The sequence below is a fragment of the Suricata suricatta genome, chromosome 6 (genome assembly GCF_006229205.1).
Source record: "Suricata suricatta isolate VVHF042 chromosome 6, meerkat_22Aug2017_6uvM2_HiC, whole genome shotgun sequence".
Taxonomy (NCBI): Eukaryota; Metazoa; Chordata; class Mammalia; order Carnivora; family Herpestidae; genus Suricata; species Suricata suricatta.
In genome coordinates this window covers 6,361,813-6,384,589 of record NC_043705.1, presented here as the reverse complement: position 1 = coordinate 6,384,589, position 22,777 = coordinate 6,361,813, and the positions used below count along the sequence as shown (strand labels likewise).

Genomic DNA, 22,777 nt, shown 5'->3' with positions numbered 1-22,777 from the left:
GAGAGAGAGAGACAGAGATAGAGAGAGAGAGAATCCCAAGCGCAGAGCCTGACATGGGTTTCAATCCCACCAACCATGATGAGATCATGACCTGAGCTGAAATCCAGAGCTGGACACTTAACCGACTAGCCACCCACGTGCCCAATACACTTATAACCATTTTCAAGTGTGCAGTAGAGTCCTGTTAACTCTATGCGCAAGGTTGTACAGCGGATGTTCAGAAGTTTTCAAGTAGGCCGATCCTGAAAGGGGAGAGTGAGTGGGGTAACGTTCCTGCGCAGATGGAAGGACAGACTCCGGAGCCACAGTAATTAAGCCAGTGTGGTGCTGGTGCACAGACAGACCAGCAGATCAATGCAATAAGATCAACAGCTTAAAACAGACTCATACACTGATTGGAAAGGGGTGTGGTATGAAGGTGGCACCCTTAGGTCAACGGGGGAGAGAAAGGGCCTTGGAGTAGACGCTACTGGAAAAGCAGGCTCATTCTATGGAGAAAAGGAAGACTGATCTTGTCATAACACCACACACAATAGTGCCTGCCAGATGAATTAAAAATCTAAATAGGAGAGCTGAAATGACACAGTTGTTAGAAGAAAATGCAGGAGAATTTGTTGGGACCTTAAGATAGGGAAGAATTTATTAAGTAAAACTTCAGATGTAAAATCCATACAAAAAAAGTTGATTTCAGGACATCTGGAAAATGTTATTACAAAGATTAGACTGTTAGTAGACTACAAATAAAGTGGCGAATGCCCACAAGGGATTGATATCTAGAACACAGAGAAAGAACTCCAAGTTAACAAGCAAAAGATACAAACTCTAGTGGAGAATGGAAAAGTATTATAGGAAAGAAAAAATTGCAGAATACCTACACAATTCTACAAGGACATAAGCGAAGAAGAGAATATATACTGTTGTCTTTGAAGAGGAAGAGAAATGAGTGGGATTTAGAAAATATGCATGTGAATAAACAAAAAAGGGGGTTCATGGGTAAATAAGTAAGCGAGGAGGCTTTTCAGACTAGTGAGCTGAGTCTCACCACGTCAGAAGCATGATGACCTGAGTCTTCTCCAAAGGAGCTCAGAAAAGAAAAAAAGAGTTGCAGGTAGTTGTTCCTTTAAGCTTCCAGCCCCCTCCATCTGCCTGGTTTTATTCCTTGAAATCCCATCAACACCTTGCCTTGAGATCAGCAGGTGCCCTCCGAGGCTGTCTCCATGATTCCTGGAGGGGATGGGTAGATGGCACGTGGCACAGAACATACACTCGAGTGTGAGTTTCCTAGTGCCATTTTATTTATTTTTATTTTTAACTGTTTTTTATTTTAGAGAGAGAGCATGTGCCAGCAGGGGAGAGGAACACAGAGAAAGAGCCAGAGAATCTCAGGCAGGCTCCACGCAGAGCCCGATGTGGGGCTGTGTCCCCTGACTGTGAGGTCCTGACCTGAGCCGAAATGAAGAGTCAGGTGCTCTGACCCACCCGGGGAACCCTCCTGTTGCCATTTTAATGTTGTCTTTTTCAGCAGCTTTTCTGCCACCAGTTCGTTACTGAAGGCATTTTAAAACCTATCACCGGGGTGCCTGGGTGGCTCAGTGGGTTAAGCCTCTGACTTCGGCTCAGGTCAGATCTCACGTTCCTGGGTTCGAGCCCCGCGTCAGGCTCTGTGCTGACAGCTAGCTCAGAGCCTGGAGCCTGCTTCCCGTTCTGTGTCTCCTTCTCTCTCTGCCCCTCCCCCTTTCATGCTCTGTCTCTCTCTGTATCAAAAATAAATAAAACATTAAAAAAATTAAAGAAAAATGAGGGGGCACCTGGGTGGCTAGTTGGTGAAGCTTCCGACTTTGGCTCCAGGCATGATCTCGTAGTTTGTGAGTTCAAGTCCCAGAGCCTGCTTGGGAGTCTCTCTCCCTTTCTTTCTGCCTCTTCTGTCTCTGTCTCTGTCTCTCTTTCTCTCTCAATAAATAAAACTTAAAAAAAAAAATGAAAGGGAATTTCAGGTTAGGGAATTTGGGTCTAACCACTGAAAGTTCTTCCTTAGATCTCTGACATGAAAGTATTTTAACTTCCTATTTGGGATAAAGATTGTGCTCAGGTGCTATTTGAGGCTGATCTATTCTTCCTCACCTGTTTTTCTTCAACTGGCCTGGGTCCGTGGCCACATGGAGCTGTCTTTGTGGAAGGAGGGAGCTTGCCACTCCTCAGGCTGCTCTGACTCGGGCTGCCGCGATTTGCTCTCTGTGGGACTGATGGCCTGAAAGTGGCCCTTACCTTCCTGCACTGGACACCACGGCACTCCCTCTGAAGGCATGATTTTCTGTGGAATCGTCTAGTTAAATAGCACAGGATTGAAGAAAACACGCTTCACTGTGGAAAGGCCATCGACAGAAGTCGTAAGTGTAAGTTTTCTTTTTGGGGGGTGCATATGTGGAACTAGTTTAGTAAATCCCAGATTCTCATTATCTTGGGAAGTTGGAAAAGACCTTAAGGCGTGATTAGGATCTCCATCTTGGGGCACCTGTGAATTATGTGCATCCTGCAGGGATGAAGATAAATTTTGGGAAGAGAAGGAGGATGGGGCAGAGAGGGCGAGAAATCGGCCGCAGAACCCCGGCTTGTAGTGGGACTTATCCCCCGACGTCCTCTCCTGAGAGTGTACGTCCTGTTTTTCCGCAGAGAACTTGGCATGGAATTTCACTTCTCCGGCGCTCCTTCCCCTCTGTCCTTTTCAGACTCGCTGTCTGTTCTTTCTGTCTTTTCAGCTCCCCTGAAGGTAGGCTGGCTTTGCGGTGACACAGCACCAGTTTGTAGAGTTAATTCTTCTCTTTCCTCCTTTCTGGAAAAAAACATCAGGGCTTGACATTATAACAGGACTCTTTAAATACCGGGAGGGGGTAAGGTTCGCCAAAAGAAAGTCAGCTGCTTGGCCGTGAGTAACAATAACTCTCGCTCCAAAACGGTAACCTTTCTACCGTTAAAATCTTAAATGCAAGCAAGATAGACCCTGACGTTACCTTGAGAAAAATGCCTTCCTTAAAAAAAACAACCCCTCATTCTCAGGTAAATTTTCCCAGCTGGTTTCTCGGATTTCTCTCAGTCTGATAAGTGGCTATATTTACTCCTTCCTAAACTCTTGGGTGGCATGTGATGAGATGCATGCGAATGAAAAATTTAAGGTGTGCGGACAATTCTGTTACCTGCTGGTGAGCTGTCCTGTTTCTCCTGGGCTGGTTTTAGCGACCCAGGGTCGAAAAGTGACGCTCTCCACTTAGCCCCCGCATTTGCCCTCCTGACTGGGTCACGTGTGGCTGGAGCTCTGGATGAAGAGGAGGGGAGTCTGAAGGATGGGGTCAGGCACTTCTTATTCATGGAATGACACCCTATCTATCTTTTCATGAGAGAAAAAGGCCAGTTCGTGTTCGTATGGATCGTTTTTAATTGATACGATCTTAGGGAGACATAAACATGATGCTCACACAAAACAAGGAATGTTTGGCTTCATCTTTGTGCTCCTCAGCCCTTTGGGGGGGCCTGCAGTGTCCAGAAGCTTCTAGAAAACAAAACACAGTAATGGTTGGGAGGTGGGTGGGAGCGAAGTGTCAGCTTTGGCCTTGATCTAGTCAAAGGTTTTGCTTTAGAAGTCTGGTCCCTGAAAGGGCTGGGGGTGGATAAGTAAATGGTACAGCTCCAGGACGTTCTTAGTAGTTCTGGACTCCCTTATGAATCATTTGCTCGAGTCTAAGAACTAGGCATAAAGAATTTCCTAACAAGAGTCCGTGCCCTGTGGGCTGGTGGACATCAACCATGTTGGCATGACCCATGTGACAGATAAAACACCTCCACTGAATCTTCTGGAAGCCTTTCCTCACTCGAAGGTGCAGGTACCGCCATTACGTGGAGACTCTTATAACCAGGAGGAATCGTGGTGTCCAGAAAAAGGTGCTCAGACTAGTAAAACTACCTACCCTCTGGGTCCTAACTGTCTGAGCCATTCGACTCAATCTGAAATCTGACCACACACCTCAAGGAGCTCCTGGTGAGTAGGTGGCGGCAGCTGGGAACCATGTTAGGGGGTGTGATAGAAGTGAGTTTTAATAATTAGATACATTTGAATGATTTTAATTCAACTCGGATGATCCTAGAACTATTTGATGAAAAAGGGCACAGCGAATGTGCATAATGCCTTGGCGTGTATCCACCGGATATCCTTGACATAACATTTGAGTGTCCATCTTCTTATGTTGGTCATTGATGCTTTCTCGCTCTTGCTATCATCAGTTTAAGTAATCCCTCCACTTAGGTTTTTTTATTTTCTTGTGACCTGCTACTGAAAAATAAACGTGGATGCCCTCCCAATAATGTTCTTGGACTAGTCTGATTCTGAGTGGCTGCTCCTTGGGACTGTTCCTGTGGCCCTCTCCTGCCCCCTGCGAGAGGTTTGCACATGGCCGGCCCACGCCCAGCATCTCAGCACTGTTGGGTACCCCCGTTTCCAGCCAGCTTCGGCACTGTCAGGGGACTCTGTTCTTTAGGAAACGTTCCTGCTTTTCCCAGAGCTGTGCCGTATAGCAATAGCGACCCCGGGGCAGGTGGGGAAATATTTTCCCCTTGTTTTAGCTGAACACGGGATAGTTAGAGCAAAATTGAGTTCCACTGAGAAAGAAGAAAGCGTGGGTTTTCTGTGGGCAACCCAGTGGTTTCTGTGCCGCTTCATTCATTTCTGGACCATCTTGAGTTTGTGGAAGTAAAGTGCATGTTAATAATAAAGACAGTAATCTGGCATAAGGAAGACACAGCGGATCTTCTGCCCTTTGGTCTAGCTTGGGGAGAAGTTTGTACCCCTGGAAAGGAAATGAAAGGAAAACAGATGAGACTGTCTTAGTAACTACCGTATCCCGTGATTGGAATCTCTCGGTTTGAACCAGTATGTTGTTTAACAGATGAGGAAATTGAAGATTAGAGAGGTTAAGCCTTCTGCTGCAGATATTTGTTGAGTACCTATAAATGCACCGTTGAAGTGTTTGAGATTCATTCATTAGTGAACGGGTGCAGGGTTGTCTGCCTCGGGGCCAAGGTCCCACCTGCCAGAACCAGATGGAGACTGGAAGGTGTGTCTTAAATGCACTTTGCCACATTGCTTAGGGCTAAAAGGACTGGACCTTTAAGGTTACTTGAAATTCAAGGAAAAAAAAATACTGTGATGGAAAAGCCTCATTGGTTTGTGTGGGTGCTTTGAGCGGTCTTGGGAGTTACTGAAACAGTCTTTGCCTTGTGGACCTGATTGATCTCGGTGTCAAAAGACAATTTGATTGTACTTGCTAACTACCTTCCATTTCCCATCCACCCATCCTTGGCTCCCCCACCCCCTTTTAAAAAAATCTTTTTCTTTCTTTCTTTTTTTTTTTCTTATGTCCTGTAAATGAGAGGATTCAAGAGAAGACTGGGTAAGTCTCCTTCCAAATAATACTGAAAGGGAAATAACCCATTTGGATGAAAACAGATAGGTATCCAATTAGTTTGGGATTTGCTTTAAGTGGACAAGTTGTTTTAAAAAAAAAAAGGAGAAAAAAAAGCAATAGGGACTATTTTGAAAAACCGTATCTTGGGTTGCTTAGGTGGCTCAGTCGGTTAAGCATCCGACTTCGGCTCAGGTCATGATCTCTGGGTTCGAACCGTCAGGCTCTGTGCTGACAGTTCAGAGCCCGGAGCCTGCTTCAGATTCTGTGTCTCCCTCTTTCTCTGCCCCTCCCCCGCTCACTCTGTCTCTGTCTCTCAAAATAAAGATATAAAAAGAAATTAAAAAAAAAACCCGTATCTAGACATCCATAACAAAAAGTTTCATTTTTGACTTTCATTTTGGAAAAAGATACCTTTTCTAATGATGCTGCCATTAACAAAAGCACTTTGGAATTCCTCCTATCCTACTGATTTCAAAACCACTTCATAAGTCACACAAGAAATGTATCATTACATCATATGGAGACCTCCCAAAACAAAACACCATTTCTTGGAAGGACCATTTACCTTATTTTCTGGATCTGGCTCTGAATGTCTTTGTCTGTTCTCCAAATCAAATCCACCCATAATTGCTGAAAATTTCTCACCAGTGAGGAAAATTAAAGGCTAAAGGCAATTTTAAAAGAGGTGTTCCAAAATATTTTGAATAATGGCAGTATTATTGGATTCGAGTCCTAGATTCCCAAGGTGCCTACTTGGGAAAAGGCTAACTCTTTATTTTGGCAGGCACGGAGCCACCTACCCCGTGAATAGTTCAAATACAGAGTCCGGCATCTCTCCTCACCACATCTAAGCAAAGATTTTGGATGTTAAAATTTTGAATAGTGGGGACCCAGATCCCATTACTTTAAATGGGAGAGATTGTGAAGCATTTCCAATCCACTCAAAACCACAGAACAGTTTGCTCCCCAATCACTAAATATTCTTACACAACAAAGGGAAGTTTTCTGGAACCGAGCAGCATTTCAAATATCTCTCAAAGTTTTCATACCTAGAAAAAAAAATACTAGCTTGGGCGGATGGAGACACCGCATGACCAAACTTCTGTCTTCTCCCTTCTAAATTTTGGGTTTTTCCATCCTTCTTAGATGTACCTACTTTCATCACAAGCCTTTCTATCTTTCTACTCTTGGGATAGATTTTTCCCTTAGTTAGGTGAGGGAGGCGACAGTGATAATACACAATACTTTTTGACCAAAGAGTGTACAGGTCTGTCTGGAGAACAGCCCAGAGGGAACTTTTCTATTACTTATTTTATTTGAAAGAGAGGGAGAGAGCGAGAGAGGTCAAGTGGGGGAAAGGGGCAGAGGAACAAAGAAAGAGAATCCCAAGCAGGCTCAGGCTCAGCCCAGAGCCTGATGTGGGGTTGTTGGGGGTAGCGGGGACTGACGGACTCTTTCCCTCAGCCCTGGGATCATGACCTGAGCCTAGAGTATAGCCCTCAATTGACTGAGCCATCCAGGAGCCCATTAAAGTAGATATTGTGATGCTAAGTGTTCAGCAAATGAGGAACCTGTGTGTGTAAAGTAGCTTGTGTATTTACCTCTCATATGTGGTAACTGACTACTAATTTACTAGCACATCAGACATTAAAAAAAATTTTTTAATGTTTATTTATTTTTGAGACTGAGAGAGACAGAGCATGAGCAGGGGAGGGCAGAGAGAGAGGGAGACACAGAATCCGAAGCAGGCTCCAGGCTCTGAGCCGGCAGCACAGAGCCCGACTCGGAAGAGACCCATGACCTCAACCGACTGAGCCACCCAAGTGCCCCTCATACATGTTTTATGCTCTAGGAAAATCTCAGTATTTCTTTGAAATTCATAATTGAAAGTTTTGTTTTGGTATCTTGAAAGAATTACCTAGGTGGCATTTGCCGCCTAATTCATAGAACTTTGGTTTCATGTTTGGAACCCTACTCTGTTTTTTGTGTGTTTTTATTTGTTTTGCTAAGCATGCTCTTTGTTGGATGAAGGGCATAGGTTCTCTGGGGTCACGTGACCCCCCCTCCTGACCCCCCCCCCCAAAGCTGACTTGTGACTTATCTTTAATTTAGAGTAATTCATTCCCTAAGTATTTATCAGATTGGTATTTCTTGAAAATAGATTCTGGGAATGTGGGTAAAAAAGTGTTTTTTAAAAAATTCTTTAAAAAATGTGTCCTGTCCCTTCTTTAGAGATTCACGATTTATAAGAACACACTAATGACTGAGAAGTCTTATAGAGAAAACCAACATTTTTAATTAACTTTGTTCTAAGAACAGGTCTCTCTCTCTCTCTTTCTCTCTTTTTTTTTTCTTTTTAATGAAACACCTATTAATCTCTGGCAGAATACCAGTTTGGGAGATGTTCCATTAAATCAGTTATTTATTTCTATCACAGATGGAAAACGCTGCTCTGAACTCTGATGGTTAAGAAATGTCCTACAGTTATACAGCTGCATTTCCCAGATCTTTAAAATACCCCACAGAAGCAAATTCTAATGCTAGGCATCAGAATTTCACAAGGGCAAAATGATGTAGAGGTTGGCAAGATGTTCCGCTCTCATAATTAAAAGGTTTTTCCATGTTAAGCACTGATCATTTTCAGAAAAGGCTAAGAAGCATTTGTTTTGAATTCTAATGGAAATGAAAGAACACAATTACGGGATGCCCCAAATGGATTTCAATTATGAATAATTTCTCCAGGGATCTTATATACATGTAACGTTGGATGCATTTCTTCAAAATCATATTCACCACTGTTGTGGAAAGGGAGAGAGCTTCACAGTAGTAATAGCAGTGTCACTTTACACTAAATGCTGCTAATTTTGAATTTGTAATTAGCAGAGTCAGATGAGTATACCCGGAGCAGATAGAATGGAAACTTCTGGAAATGAAGACTAAAGTCTGCCATGGGAGCTGGTCTTCCCATCTGGACGTTCTGGGCAGCCTCACAGTCCCCCATCCCAATCTCTTCCCCTTCCCCTTCCTCTTCCATGCTACGTTCCCTGCACATGTGCCTTTACATACCATTCAAAGCTAAACTTTTATCGGAGATACACCTCCTCCATGAAGTCTTCTCTGATGTCCTCCAAGAGCCTGTTATTTCTGTCTCTAGACCCATCACGCTGGGGGAAGTTATATCTGTGTTTTATTGTTTACATTCTGCCTGGATTATGGTATTTGCCCTCTTGTCAACACCCTCCCATGCTCCATCTCAAAACCTGTGTTTGCATTTCTTAAATTTGGCCAATGTGCAGCTGGTGTCCAATATTTATAAGTTGAATAGTAGGAAAAAAACTCCCCCAGAGCTGGGTACTTATTATTTATTTATTTATTTATCTATTTATTTATTTATTTTTGAGAGAGAGAGACAGAGTGTGAGCAGGGGAGGCGCAGAGAGAGAGGGAGACACAGAGTCTGAAGCAGGCTCCAGGCTCTGACCTGCCAGCACAGAGCCCATCAAGGGACTTGACCTCTCGAACCGGGAGATCATGACCTGAGTTGATGTCGGACGCTTAACACACTGAGCCACCCAGGCGCCCCCAAGTACTTCTTATAAATATCCTTATACTGAGAATAATTGTTAAAGCAAAATGGGTAGCTGAGGACTGTCTGGTCAGTGCTTCGTGTTGGCCTTCTGCATTAATGGTCTCACCAGGATGCCGTTTGTACCCCAAAAACACTTGGATACAAGTGGGTACAACTATGTGATTTCATTATTGTGTCTCTTAAAGGAAACACTAACTTAACCAGCAGAATAGTATTCAGTATTAGTATTCAGTATTCAGTCCAGTTGCATGGACTACTTTAAAAAAATAAAAAGTAATATATGTTATCAAATCGGCTAACACGCAGTGTGCACGGTGTGCTCTTGGTTTTGTGCCCTCCTCCGTGCCCATCACCTATCTCCCCCTCTCCCCCACCCCCATCAACCCTCAGTTTGTTCTCTGTATTTAAGCGTCTCTTATGGTTTGCCTCCTTCCTCTCTGTTTGTAACTATGTTTTTCCCCTTCCCATTCCCCTCATGGACTGCTTTCTTTAGTGTGTTATTATTTTCGAGTGTGTGAATTCTTTCTTTCTGTCTGTCTTTCTTTCTCTTTCTTTTTGACTGCCTTTCTTCCTTCCTTCCTACCTTCCTTCCCATGCGAGTGGGGAAGAGGGGCAGAGAGAGAGAAAGAAAGAATCTTAAGTAGGTCCCATGCTCAGGGCCGAGCCTGATGTGGGGTTTGATCCCACCACCCTAGAATCATAACATGAACTGAAATCAAGGGTCAGACACTCAATTGACTGAGCCACACAGGCGCCCCTAGAGTGTGTGAATTCTTGGCAACTGCCTGGATTAAACAAATAAACAAACAGAAACTAAAGATGCAATGAAATAGCATTCATAAGGCCCATTACCCCTTGACTTTGAGCAATTGCCTACTAACCTTAAGTTCAAAGCAAATTTATGGAATTCCACATAATAATGATTTACATTTGTTTAGCGATTGGAGCTTTATAAGGTGCTTTCATCTGTAGCTTATAGTCAGTCGACTAGCTGATTAACAAGTCAGTTCTTCAACAGACATTTTATTAGAACCTGTTGTGTAACAAACATGGGCCAGCCTGATTTGGGGATTCCTAAAATACAGCCGGTTTTTAATCTGGACAGGGGAGAAGAAATATAAACATGGATGTGGGTCCTCATGTTGTGTGTGAAGGTTGTACACGCCACAGTAGGGACACAGGTGGGGAGTGGGTGGTCGTCACTGAGGGAAGGACAGGCTGGAGAGTATCTGTAGAGGGTTAGAGGGTCATTGAGGGAAGTCCTATTTGATTCTTACTAGTGTCACTCTTGGCCATCTTCTACAGAAGGCACCCATACTCAGAGGGGTGAAACGTCTTCTCTGAGGTGACCCTGCTCTTAAGATTTCAAAAGCCTCCTGACCCACCCCACAATGTCTTCTCTGTACCCCACACAGTTTCTGGAATGAGAAGCTCATGCTCTAGCAGAAATAAGACTAGGAAGTTGAGGCCAGACAACCTGAAACAGAGGGTGACACTTATTCAAAAGGAACCTGGTTCCCAGAGTCACAAAAAAACCCAACTCGAATGAGAATGTCATTCATCCAGGGGCGCCTGGGTGGCTCAGTTGGTTAACCCTCCAATTTCAGCTCAGGTCATGATCTCACAGTCCGTGGGTTCGAGCCCCGTGTCAGGCTCTGTGCTGACAGCTAGCTCAGAGCCTGGAGCCTGCTTCGGATTCTGTGTCTCCCTCTCTCTCTGACCCTCCCCTGCTCGCACTGTCTCTGTCTCTCAAAAATAAATGAAAAACATTAAAAAAAAAAAAAAGAAAATGTTATTCATCTGGAAAAAGGAGAGAGAAAGCCAAACCCAGAGATGCAGTTGACAGCTGGGAACAGTGACTTTGCTAACGTTTACAGCCTGTGGGATTTCTCCATCGCATAGAGTATCAAGGGAAGTTATGCGGAAAATATTCAAATGACTGTGACATCATTTCCCCTGGGCAATGGGAAACGCACTTGGGCTTCCCAGGTGGGGTTGGGCTTCTATGAACATGAAACTTTGAGGGAAATGGGGTTTAAAAGTCTGACCCACTTCTGTCACCACAGATTTAATGTGATTTTTTCTTACTCTCTTCACTAAAATCCACCAGTGGTTTTTTAAAAAATATAATTTATTGTCAAAAAGGCTTCCATACAACGCCCAGTGCTCATCCCGACAAGTGACCCCTCAGTGGTCATCACCCATTTTCTCCTCTCCCCCCACAGGTATTTTATTTATTTATTATTTATTTAACATAACTTCTTGTCAAGTTGGCTAACATACAGTGTGTACAGTGCGCTCTTGGTTTTGGGGTGGAGTCCCGTGGGTCATGGCTTACGTGCAACACCCAGAGCTCCTTCCAGCAAGCGCCCTCCTCACTGCCCGTCACCCATGTTCCCATCCCCCACCTCCGCCATCAACCCTAGTTTGTTCTCTGTATTTGAGAGTCTTTTATGGTTTGCCCCCCTCCCTCTGTTTGTATCTGTATACATTTTCCCCTCCCCCTGCCCCCCAGTCTTCTGTTAAGTTTCTCAAGATCCACATGTGAGTGGAAACATACGGTATCTATCTTTCTCTGACTTATTTCACTCAGCATAATATGGGAAGCGGGTATTTTAACTTAACTGAAAATGAAGTCCTATTACTCCAACGGCTGAGAGAGACAGCCCCTTATTATTTATGATCCTTTTTAGGTTCAAAAAATGTTTCAAATGATCTCTTTTGGCCCTCATAAGAATCCCGAGAAGAGGCACTGGAGATACTATCTGTGAGGTGTGTGTGTGGGTTTGTTTTTGTCTTTTTAATTCATGAGGCCACTGAGGCCCAGACAGTTTAAAGCTAAGGCTCTTGGCAATAATAATGAATCTTTTTGTTATCCTCTGGACCACAATTGCTTAGTTCTGTTAAAAAAGATAAATTGAGGCATATTACAGATTTTTTAAAAAATGTTTATTTTTTTTGAGAGAGAGAGCACAAGCAGGGGAGGAGCAGAGAGCTGGAGAGAGAAAATTCCAAGCAGATTGTACCCTGTCAGTGCATAGCCTGACGTGGGCCTCAAACCCACGAACCGTGAGATCATGACCTGAGCCGAAAGACCCTTAGCCGACTGAGCCCCTCAGCTGCCCTCATATTACAGATTTTGATTTCTTAACCTTGAGGCATTTACAGGTTTACGTTTATACGGGCTGCTGAGATCGAAGAATCACCTCAGTTCAGCGGCCTCCTTGTGTCACTGATCTCACGCTTCTTTACCTTATGTTGCATCTTTGAAGAGAAGTCCTCTCACAGACACAGGCTGTGCCCTACCCCTGACCTGCTTCTTCTCAAACATATGTGATTAATGGCCGGGGAATTTGAACGAGGAAATGGGTGGTTCATTGCCCGCCCATCCCACTTAGAAGAAAAGTAACACAAATCATATATTTTGTATACTTCAGTATTCGAAGAGCAGCACATAATTAAATTCGAAGAGTCAAGAATCCTATTTCTTTTAGTGGGAACACCTGCTCAGTAAAGAGGCGGATGAACACAGCCCACTAGGGAGTCTCATTATAACACTGTGTACAGTTTAAATTGTAGAAAAAGAATAGAAGGAGGTGATATTGCCAAGGTCAGCCCGTTTTCTCAGGCCAAACAAGCCTGGAGTTTTAAAAGGGGTCACACGAATGGTTATAACCCATATTTTTAGCTTTTGATCCCCTTGATGGCTGTGAAGCCCGGTGCCTCCCCAGGCAGCCCTTGGTGGAGTCCCCAGGGGTCGTGTTCTACACGTTCTCTTGTTCTTTCTCTCACCCCTGGGGGTCGATGTGTTCGCTTCCTCTCCTGCTTCGGTGTCACGTTGGTAAGGCTCGCTGTCCTCAGAGGGGACACACGTTTTGTCTGTTGGCAGCCTTCCCCAGCACCACTCTTGGCTGCGCCTCTGGCTCCGTTACTGGCATTCTTCACGTAGGCCCGGCAGAGGCAGATCGGTTGGTCTGCGCCCTTTGGGGATAAGTGTGGATCTCAAGGCAGCGCAAGGCTGTTAGCACATTTTCGCTTTATTTTTAGAAGTTCAGCCCGCCCCCCTTTTTTTTTGAAGCACAGAGATGTGAGTCTGTGAGGAGAGGTAGGTCACAGGCAAAACTGGAAAACATTAAAAGCTGTATAAAGACCATCACTTTGTCTTCCCCCTGCTTCTTTTAAATATTTATTAGTATTTTCTGGCAGACTATGACCTATTCACTGCCAGAAGGGCCCAGAATCTCAGCATAAAGTAGAACCTAGGTTCAAGTTTGGGCACACAAAATACCAATATTTTGTGCTCACCCCATGTTGATTTATTTTTCCCCCTTCTATTTTCTGTTCTCTCTTTGTGTGTGTGTTTTTAAAAAAAATTTTTTTGTTTTGAGAGACAGAGAGAGCGCGAGCAGGGGAGAGTCAGAGAGAGAGGGAGACACAGAATCAGAAGACAGGCTCCAGGCTCTGAGCTGTCAGCACAGAGCCCGACGCGGGGCTCGAACCCACAAACCGTGAGACCATGATGTGAGCCGAAGCCAGACGCTTAACCGACTGAGCCACCCAGGCACCCCTTTCATGTGTTCTTGACTTCTGTTTCCATTGGCTAATTGATTTTGTTGTTGTTGTTTTTTAATCCTAAGCTCATGAAGTGAGAGCTGCTTTGAAGGCAAAAACTCCTTAGATGAGATCTGTCTTCCCGACTGAAGGAGAAAAACCCACTGAAGCGAAGTTCTGCGTTGCCACTGACGGGAGGAACATCTACTTGCTGGAGGTGAGTGAGAGCACAGTAGGACGCAGTGTCATTCTCACGGCTAAGAAGTAAGGAGTGCGGAACTCAGTGATACTGTGTGTACAAAACAAAACAAATCTGAACTGTGCTGTAAAAGGGTGTTTAAGATTAACCAAGGGAGGGGTGCCTGGGTGGCTCAGTTGGTTGAATGTCTGACTTCGGCTCTTGTCATGATCTTGTGGCTCGTTAGTTCGAGCCCCGCATTGGGCTCTCTGCTGTCAGCACAGAGCCTGCTTCTAATCCTCTGCCCCTTTTCTCTCTTTCCCTCCCCTGCTTGTAGTCTCTCAAAAATAAACAAGCATTAAAGCATAAAACAAGAGATAATAGTAACCAAGAGGAAGGCAGCTCTTTGGACGGATATGTGGGTGGTAAGTTCCTGAGTGTACTGCCCCTGTTTTACTGTCCAGAAGGAGGTGAATATTCCCTGCTCTGAATTGGGACTCCTAGGAATGTTTTTGGGAGGCCATTTTCTGCCTTGACATTGCAAGCATCTCCCCAAACTTCCCTGAGCCTGTGTGTTTTCTTTACTCTCTCTTAAAAAAAATTTTTTTTTAATCCAAGTATAATGAACATGCATGGTTACATTAGTTTCAGGTGTATGATATAATGATTCAACAATTCTATACGTTTCTCAGTGTTCATCATGATAAGTGTATTCATTTTTTTCAAGTGCATTTATTTTTGAGAGAGAAAGAGAGAGAGTGTGAGCAGGGGAGGGGCAGAGAGACAGGAAGACAGAGGATCTGCAGCCATTTCTGGGTTGACGGCAGAGAGCCCTAAGTGGGGCTCAGACTCACAAACCAGGAAATCATGCCGTGCGGGGAAGCCGAATAATTCATTGACTGAGCCACCCCGGTGTCCTTTGATCTATTTCACTGATCCCCCTCATCGATCCCCCTCATCCACCTCCCGTCTGGTAGCCATAATATGTTCTTTGCATTTCAGAGTCTTTGTTTCCTTTTCCCTTTGTTCATTTGTTGTGTTCCTTAAATTCACATATGAGCAAAATCATATGGTGTTTGGCTGTCTCTGATTTATTTCACTTTGCACAACACCTTCTAGCCTCATCCATGTTGTTGGAAGTGGCAATGTCTCACCCCCTGTTTTTTATGGCTGAGTAATATATGCGTATGCCACATCTTCTTTATCCATTCATCAGTCGGTGGACACTTGGGTTGCTTCCCTATCTATTTTAAATAATGCTGCAGGAAACATAAATGTGTGTATATCTTTGCGAGTGAGTGTTTTCATATTCCTTGAGGAAACACCCAGGAGTGGAATTACTGGATCAAACGGTAGTTCTATTTTTAATTTCTTGAGGAACCTCCATATTGTTTTCCCCAGTAGCTGTACCAGTTTGCATTCCCATCAACTGTGCAGGAAATTCCTTTTCCTCCCCTCTTCATTCAAACTGCAAAGGGGATCAGATGCCACTTGACAGCTTGAACTCTGGAGAAAGATATTTCCTTTTTTTTTTAATGTTTATTTATTTTTGAGAGACAGAGAGAGTGTGAGAGGTCGAGGGGCAGAGAGAGGAGACACAGAATCCAAAGCAGACTCCAGGCTCCTAGCTGTCAGCACAGAGCCTGATGCGGGACTCGAACTCACGAACCCTGAAATCATGACCTGAGCTGAATTCAGACGCTGAGCCACCTAGTCGCTGCTGTAGAAAGGTATTTCTTAACAAGGTAACATACGTACATACAGACACACACATTCATTTATTTATTATTTTTAAAGATTTTTTTTAAAGTCATCTTTACACCCATCGTGGGGCTCAACCTCACAGTGAGTCTCATGTTCTACTAACTGAGCCAGCCAGGCGCCCCTCAACCAGGTAACATTGAAAAGGTACCATGATGTGGGTGAAGAAATGCAGTAAGACCTCAGATTTTTCTTTTTCTATGAGCCCTATCACATTATCAGGATATCTCTTTTCTCTGCCTCCCTCTCTAACTCCCTCTGCTGCTTCTTTGTAAACAGGCTCAGTCTACATGCTGCCTCCTTTATGTGTGTATGTATGTATGCATTTATTTATTTAATCATTTTTGAGAGCAAGAGAGGCAGTGTGCAAGCAGGGGAGGGGCAGAGAGAGCTGTAGACCCAGAATCTGAAGCAGGCTCCAGGCTCCGAGCTGTCAGCACGGAGCTCAATGCATGGCTTGAACACACGAACTGTGGGATCATGACCTGAGCCCGAGTTGGACACTTAACCCACGGAACCACTCAGGTGCCCCTGATCCCTCCTTCTTTAAAGCTCTGAGTACATGAGTGTGGAAAAGGCCCTCCTACCCAAAGAGCTGCTTCAGACCCCAGTGCAAACTCTCAGTTTGGGTGGAGATATTTTCATTTACATTTATTAAGTGCTCCCTATGTACCGGATGCCAAGTCGCTGTGCAAGGCACTCTTTACATGTGTCATTAATCCTTAATCACGAGGATGATAAAAGACATACAGCACCCCCCTGTGCCGGACACTGTTCTAATCTGTTTACATATATTCACTCATCTGAATCCACATCATAAACCCCGTGCAGCGGCACTATTCCAATCTTCGTTGTGCAGAGGACCCCCGAGCCGTCGAGAAGTAACAAACACAAACAGCCCAGCCCAAGGTCTGACCTCAGGTCTCAGCTATTTGTCAGCCAAGGCAGGACAGTGATCCTCTCTTTACAGATGAGGAAGCTGGGGTCCTTGCAGCCCAAGGAAAACTGCCCAAGGTTAAGAGCAAGTACACAGCGCACCTACAAATCAAACTCACGTCTCCCTCGTTCCGGAGCCCAGACCCTTTCCGTTTTGCTGCTGTGCGTTCCCAGAGGCAATGCCGCCTTGTCATAAACTGCAGACCGCGGCACTTTGGATGAAGGAACAGTTTGCCAAATGAAAAGCAGATTAATGAGATATTTGGGATGGTTTGCAGTAAATAAATCTCTTTCGGAATTCTCATCTTCTCCCACTCAAATTGCTAAAGCCGTAACAGTAACAATGACCTCAACCTGACTGAGGCTGTGTGGGAGTGAACTCTCTGGATTTTATTGCTCAGTGTCGACGCAGGAGACCAACAAAACTTTGCTCTCGCCTCCTAAGTCACAGCTCAGAAACGGAATACATCAGAGGTTGGCTTTCCCCAGCAGCCTCCTCTTGCCCCTCATCTGTTAGCCGTGTCTAGGAACATCATTACTTTCGGAGAGAAATAGAGCTTAAAACTAGGTCAACATTAAAAATATTAGAAATGTCAATGCCAATCTGTTTTCCCAAAAAGCTGAAACCCAGAGCCTCATTTGACCAGGAGTCCCTGAGACTTGAGGGAAATCTTTATTTTATTTTATCTCATAATGGGTAACCTTAGATACTCCCTGGGAATTGTCAAATATCCCTGGCGGAACTGGGAGTTGAGAATAGAAAGGCAGTTGTTTCTGTGTGATGCAGAACTGAATTTGAAGCCGGATGCTCACATTTATATTCAAGAAGGAAGTGTGGGACGGGGCGCCTGGGCGGCTCAGTTGGTTGAGCGTCTGACTCTTGATTTCTGCTCAGGTCATGATCTCACAGTCGTGAGTCTGAGTCCTGGGTTGGGCTTTGCATTATAGTGTAGATCCTGCTTGGGATTTTCTCTCTCCCTCTCTCTTTCTGCTTCTCCCCCACTCACTTGTGCATGTTCTCCCTCTGTCTCTCAAATAAATAAACATTAAAAAAAAAAGAAGTCTGTGTCTACTGGTGCTAGGCGTCAAGGCTCTGGGGGATATGAGGACAGGCAAGACTTTGATCCTTCCTCTCAGGGCTACTAATCTATTTATTTTTGAGAGACAGAGAGAGACAGCGTGAGCAGGGGAGGGGCAGAGAGAGAGGGACACACAGAATTGGAAGCAGGCTCCAGGCTCTGAGCTAGCTGTCAGCACAGAGTCCGATGCAGGGCTTGAACCCACGAACTGTGAGATCGTGACCCGAGCCGAAGTCGGATGCTCAACCAACCGAGCCACCCAGGTGCCCCCAGGGCTACTAATCTAATAAGAGAAATAAGATGTCACGAGTAATAATCTGTGCTCTGAGGGGAAACATGCTGTTTAGTGTTCACCTACCAGAGACCAGGCATTACATCCAGCACGCTAGCTAAGCACAGGACAGGAGAGGAGGATTGTCCCCATTTCTGGGAGAAGAAACTGAGACTCAGAGTAGGTTGCCTGGGCCATTTGAGAAATGCAGCTCTAACTCAGATTCAGGCAGTTCTCAAGACCGACCTTCGGCCAGGTAGTTCTTTCCCTGACAGTCTTCTCTTAATTAGGCACGATGCCATTTGAGGTTGGATGGTTTGCCTTTTCAGGAGTCCCTTCATGGGATTAAAGGTTTATGCCTTCAGCTCATCAAGTTGCATAACATTTAGAGATGACCATTTTTTGACTTGGGGATATTTTGAAGAATCTTGGGCAAATCAAATAATTGTCAAGTTTTTAAAAGGAATGTGCAGAACAGAAAACTTCATCCATTTATTGGGCTTTTGTGTTTGTGGAGTGAGGTTTATGGATGGTTTTGGGTTGGGGGCAGAAAGGGTCTAGATACCATTTGGCTATATTACTTTGTAATAAATAATGGTTTTGAATTATTTTAGAGTGGTCAGATCAGCTCAGTAGGACTTCAGAGTTTGACATGCCTACCCAAAAGCTGGTCGTAGGAGCGATATCTATGACGGGGGACATAAGAACCCCATTCCCCATGAACTTTTGGGCTCTTTCCATACTTTGGCTATTGTCGATAGTGGTGGTGTGGGTGTGGGTCGATTGGGGTGCATGTGCCCCTTCAAAACAGCACATCTGTATCATAAGGATAAGATTTCTGTTATCCCCACCCAGATATAGAGAGTTATTCTTTTGCATTTGTTTTATTTTTTTGGAGGGGGGCAGGGATGTTGGATTCCTGGGCCTTGAAGGTGTTTGAGTATGAGTCACTTTTGTAGCTACTTGGTAGAGACATTGCAGAGGAATGTCAAGATGACCATTGGATTGGATTTCACAAGCATCAAAGTTGTCTCCAACTCTGAGCATCTCAGCAGCTACTGGACTGTCCTTTTAGGCTTTGCCTCCACCTTGGTCACCATGGTTGGGATATGCTTTTGGTGGATGGATGGACGGATGGATGGGTAGATGGACGGACGGATGGATGGGTGGATGGATGGACCAATGGCAGGGGATGGAAAGAATCTGCAATGGCAGAGCAATTACTCGGACCATCCTCACTTGGTCTGCCATTTATGTTTTCCCTTTCCTTTATGCTCACAGGCTTGCCCTAGACTGAGGGCTAATGTCTTAATCATGATCCTCAACTTAGCCCACCATCTCATGCCACTGGGTTCTTAGAAATGATATTTGAGATGATTTTCTCAAGTATCAAATCAGAGACCCAGTATTGTCATGCTCCAATCCTAAGACAATCTGACTTGACTGCTTGTATAAATTCTAGATTGCTGAAACTTTTGGTTTCCTCGTCTCTCTGGGGAAGACAGAACTTGAATTTCTTTTCCAGATTGCAGTGAGATGGAAATTTTGGGTCATCCAGGTGACAGAGAATCCATCAAAGGGTTTTAAACACAGTTGAAAGTACCTTTGAGAATTTACTCACATGCTAGTACATGGCTACGAGCTCTGGGTCAGGTAGGAATGTTCAACCGTTTTGAGCTTCTACGGAGCCCATCGATGGACTGACTGAAAATGACAGAAGGCTTTTGCTCACAGCCTGCAGCCGAACTCTTGGAGAGTCAACCAATAAATACTGCAGCAAAAAAAGTGGGAGCTGACCGTTTTATTGCTTTCCCTGGGGCAAACACCGTGGGCTAATGGCAACATGTAATCCTCAGTGACCTCACTTGTCACACCTAGAAGCAAGTTTCTCTTTAGTCTGTTACAGACCTGTAAATAGCAGAGAAGCATAACTTATAGACCAAGAGGCATTTGAAGTGTGGGATTTGCGGGCATTTCACATGCCCCTCCTCACCGAGGGTATACTACCCATCTTTTGGCAGGGACACTGAATCCATGAATCTCATTTAATTCCATGAATTGGTGTCAAACCTGTTAGGTTCATGGAGATTTTCAAAGCCCTACTAAATGGGGTTAGAGGAAGATATGGCTCAATTCAGAATAATCCTTTTGGCCAGGGTTTTTTTCTAGGCACCAATAATCCTCTCTGCTTCATCAAGCTTGATTCACTTGCTTACAGTTTATACCCTTAGCTGCTGAGTCCCTGATGAGGTTTCCTTCCTACTTGTGGGTTTTACTCCAAACTCTGGGTTCTCTTATAATTGAACTTTGCTTACTCTGTAGGTTTTTGAATTCCTTGAGTGTCTCACCTCAGTTTGTTAACGTTGCTAATTTGCAACGGATGTATATGTTTTGTGTTATTTAAAAAAAATATTTCTTTATTTTGTGAGAAAGAAAGAATGTGAGTCAGGGGAGGGCAAAGAGAGGGAGACAGAGAATCCCCAAACAGGCTCTGCACTGTGAGCACAGAGCCCAGCTCAGGGCTTGACTGCACGTACTGTGAGGACATGACTGGAGCTGAAACCAAGAGTCAGACCCTTGACTGACTGACCTACCCAGGAGCCCCTGTTTTCTGTTCTTAATACATTGCTTCACCCTGGAGCACCGTCTCTGGCAGAGCTAGTCTGTTGCAAATTTCTGAAGAAGTTGAATATTTATTTTTGATACTTTCTCACAGCCATGCCCAACATCTGCCTCCTGCCATGTACCATTCCTTCTCTGCCCAATTTCCACATCTCCTGTCACATGAAAAGATGGCCCAATTCCCAGCCCCTTTTCCCCTAGTCCTTCCTAAAACAATGGCTAAGGATGGCTGCAGTGAAGGTAGCCCTTCTCAGAAGTATTCAAAGGCTTGAATCTCTGTGGCTGAATTTTTGGCAGTGGAAAAAATAGGCAACTGCTCAGAACATTGTTTGGTCTAGAGAACAAGAAGATCCTGTATTTTGGCATTTGATTTATTTGGGCTTTTGTTTTGGGGGAGCCGATAGGGGAGGTAGCTCATACTAAGTGCAAAGAGCTGTGGAGAATCCAGATATAAGGAATCACAGCCTCTCCTTTTCTCAAGGGTTCATGCCATGCTGGGGATACATGAGACATGTTCATTAATAGACTGGTCCAAAGGCAGGGTATGAAAAGAACTATCATAGAGGCACAGCTCCCAGTGGTCCATTCTCACGAGGACACCTGGAGAGACCTTTTTTCCAAAGTAGGATTTAACTTCAACTTAAAAACAAATTATACTTTGATAGACCTGTAAATACTGAGAACACACTGACGGTCCCCAGAGGGAAGGTGGTGGGCGAATGGGCAGAGTGGGTGAAGGGGAGAGGGAGGTACAGGCTTCCAGTGCGGAATGAACATCATGTGGATAAAAGGCACAGCGTAGGGACTCCAGTCACTGGCATAGAATAGCGTCATATATGAAAACAAAAAGAAAATACAAATTGCTCGTTGAAAATCTGTACTTCGGAAAGAAATGACCTGAGCAGGGAGGGTGGTCTATTTACGGTGGGGAAGTCCAGCCCTGTCACGTAGAGAGAAGATAGGTATGCTGTCATGTAGAAAGCTCAACAGGGGCCTTAACCCTGCAGAGCTTTGACTACTGGGTTGGATGTTCTAGATTTTAATTCAGAGGCCATTTACAATGTGAGCAGGAGAACAATGTTCTTTCAGAAAATCACCAAGACCAGGACGGGTTAAAGACCGGGGATGACATACTCGTTGGTCTGCAACTGGGACAAGAGTGGGAGATTGGCTCTAATTCATCAGCGGTGCATTGTATCTGCAGCCGCAAAGTAAGCCGCCTATCTTGATGCATAAATCTTCTTCCCATGTATGCATTCCTTTTCATCATGAAGCGAATATTTGGCAGTGAAGTTACCTTTAAAATAATAAGCACAAAAGCTATTTGAAGCAAATGTTTCAGAACCATTTGTTACTTTGCACAGACCTGTGAGCAAATAGGATTCAGCTCAAGCATTTTCTGTAGTATTTGGTTTCCCAGGAGCCGCCACGCTATTATCTAGACTTTTATCTTGCCTAGACTCTGGCTCTTGCCACCATTATTACTCAAAGACCTGGAGTGTCAACAAGGAAATCGAAATAACAAATTGAGAGTCAAGAGTTTCTTCGCCTGTTGCTTGAAGTCTTCCAAAGATTGTTTCCTTTGAATTCCCTAAAATCAGAATATGAAAGCCTCCGAGCCGTCTCATCTGTACCGGGTCAAACATTTCAAAAGGCAGTGAAATTATTTTCCAGTTGTTTTTCAGTTTAAGGCAACTGTTTTAGGAACCCCCAAGACACCCCCCCTCCTAAATCTACTTAGAAAAAAGAAACAAAACTGAAAACAGAGTAAATGCCGTATAATCCCAACTGTATCATCCTGGCAGAAAAATCCTAACGTAGCGCGGTAGGAAAAGGTGATGAATTATGATCTAAAAGATCTGAGTGCTAGCTCTAGTTTTGTGAGTATGTGGATTGATGGTTTTGCCAGATCTCGTATCTAATGGGGAGTGATTAGGATTTTTCTGCATGATCTCTGTGCTATGCCTTGGTACTGTTCAAGGTTATTTTTGCCTAAGAAATTCAGAAGGTAGGGAGACACTTAAGATTGTGGTAAACAATTTTGGTTAGAAGCGATGTGTTACTTTTGGGAGAGAGCATTCAATGGCAGTGTGAAACTCTGGGACTCTTTGCAGTCAGGGCTGCTAGTGGTGTCTTTTATCCACCTGAATCTGGGAATGAGGACAATGAGAAGCAGAACTTTAGCCAGCACACAGTGGGTGCATACAATGAGTAGGAAATGAACCTTTATTATTTTAAGCCACTCTTATTTGGGGGAGTTATTTGTTAAATAAAACAAGTAAGCTTATTCTCTAAAAATTTTTTTTAATGTTTATTTATTTTTGAGAGAGAGAGAGAG

At 44.3% G+C, this 22,777-nt stretch overlaps 1 long non-coding RNA gene across 1 annotated transcript in view; it reads left to right on the top strand.

The window, feature by feature from the left end:
- The first annotated feature begins 2,266 nt into the window (after nucleotides 1-2,266).
- LOC115294983 overlaps nucleotides 2,267-22,777 on the top strand; it is a 24,172-nt gene continuing 3,661 nt past the window's right edge. The window contains exons 1-2 of the long non-coding RNA XR_003910246.1: nucleotides 2,267-2,393; nucleotides 13,679-13,809. This is a non-coding gene — a long non-coding RNA (uncharacterized LOC115294983). The remainder of the gene's footprint in view (nucleotides 2,394-13,678; nucleotides 13,810-22,777) is intronic.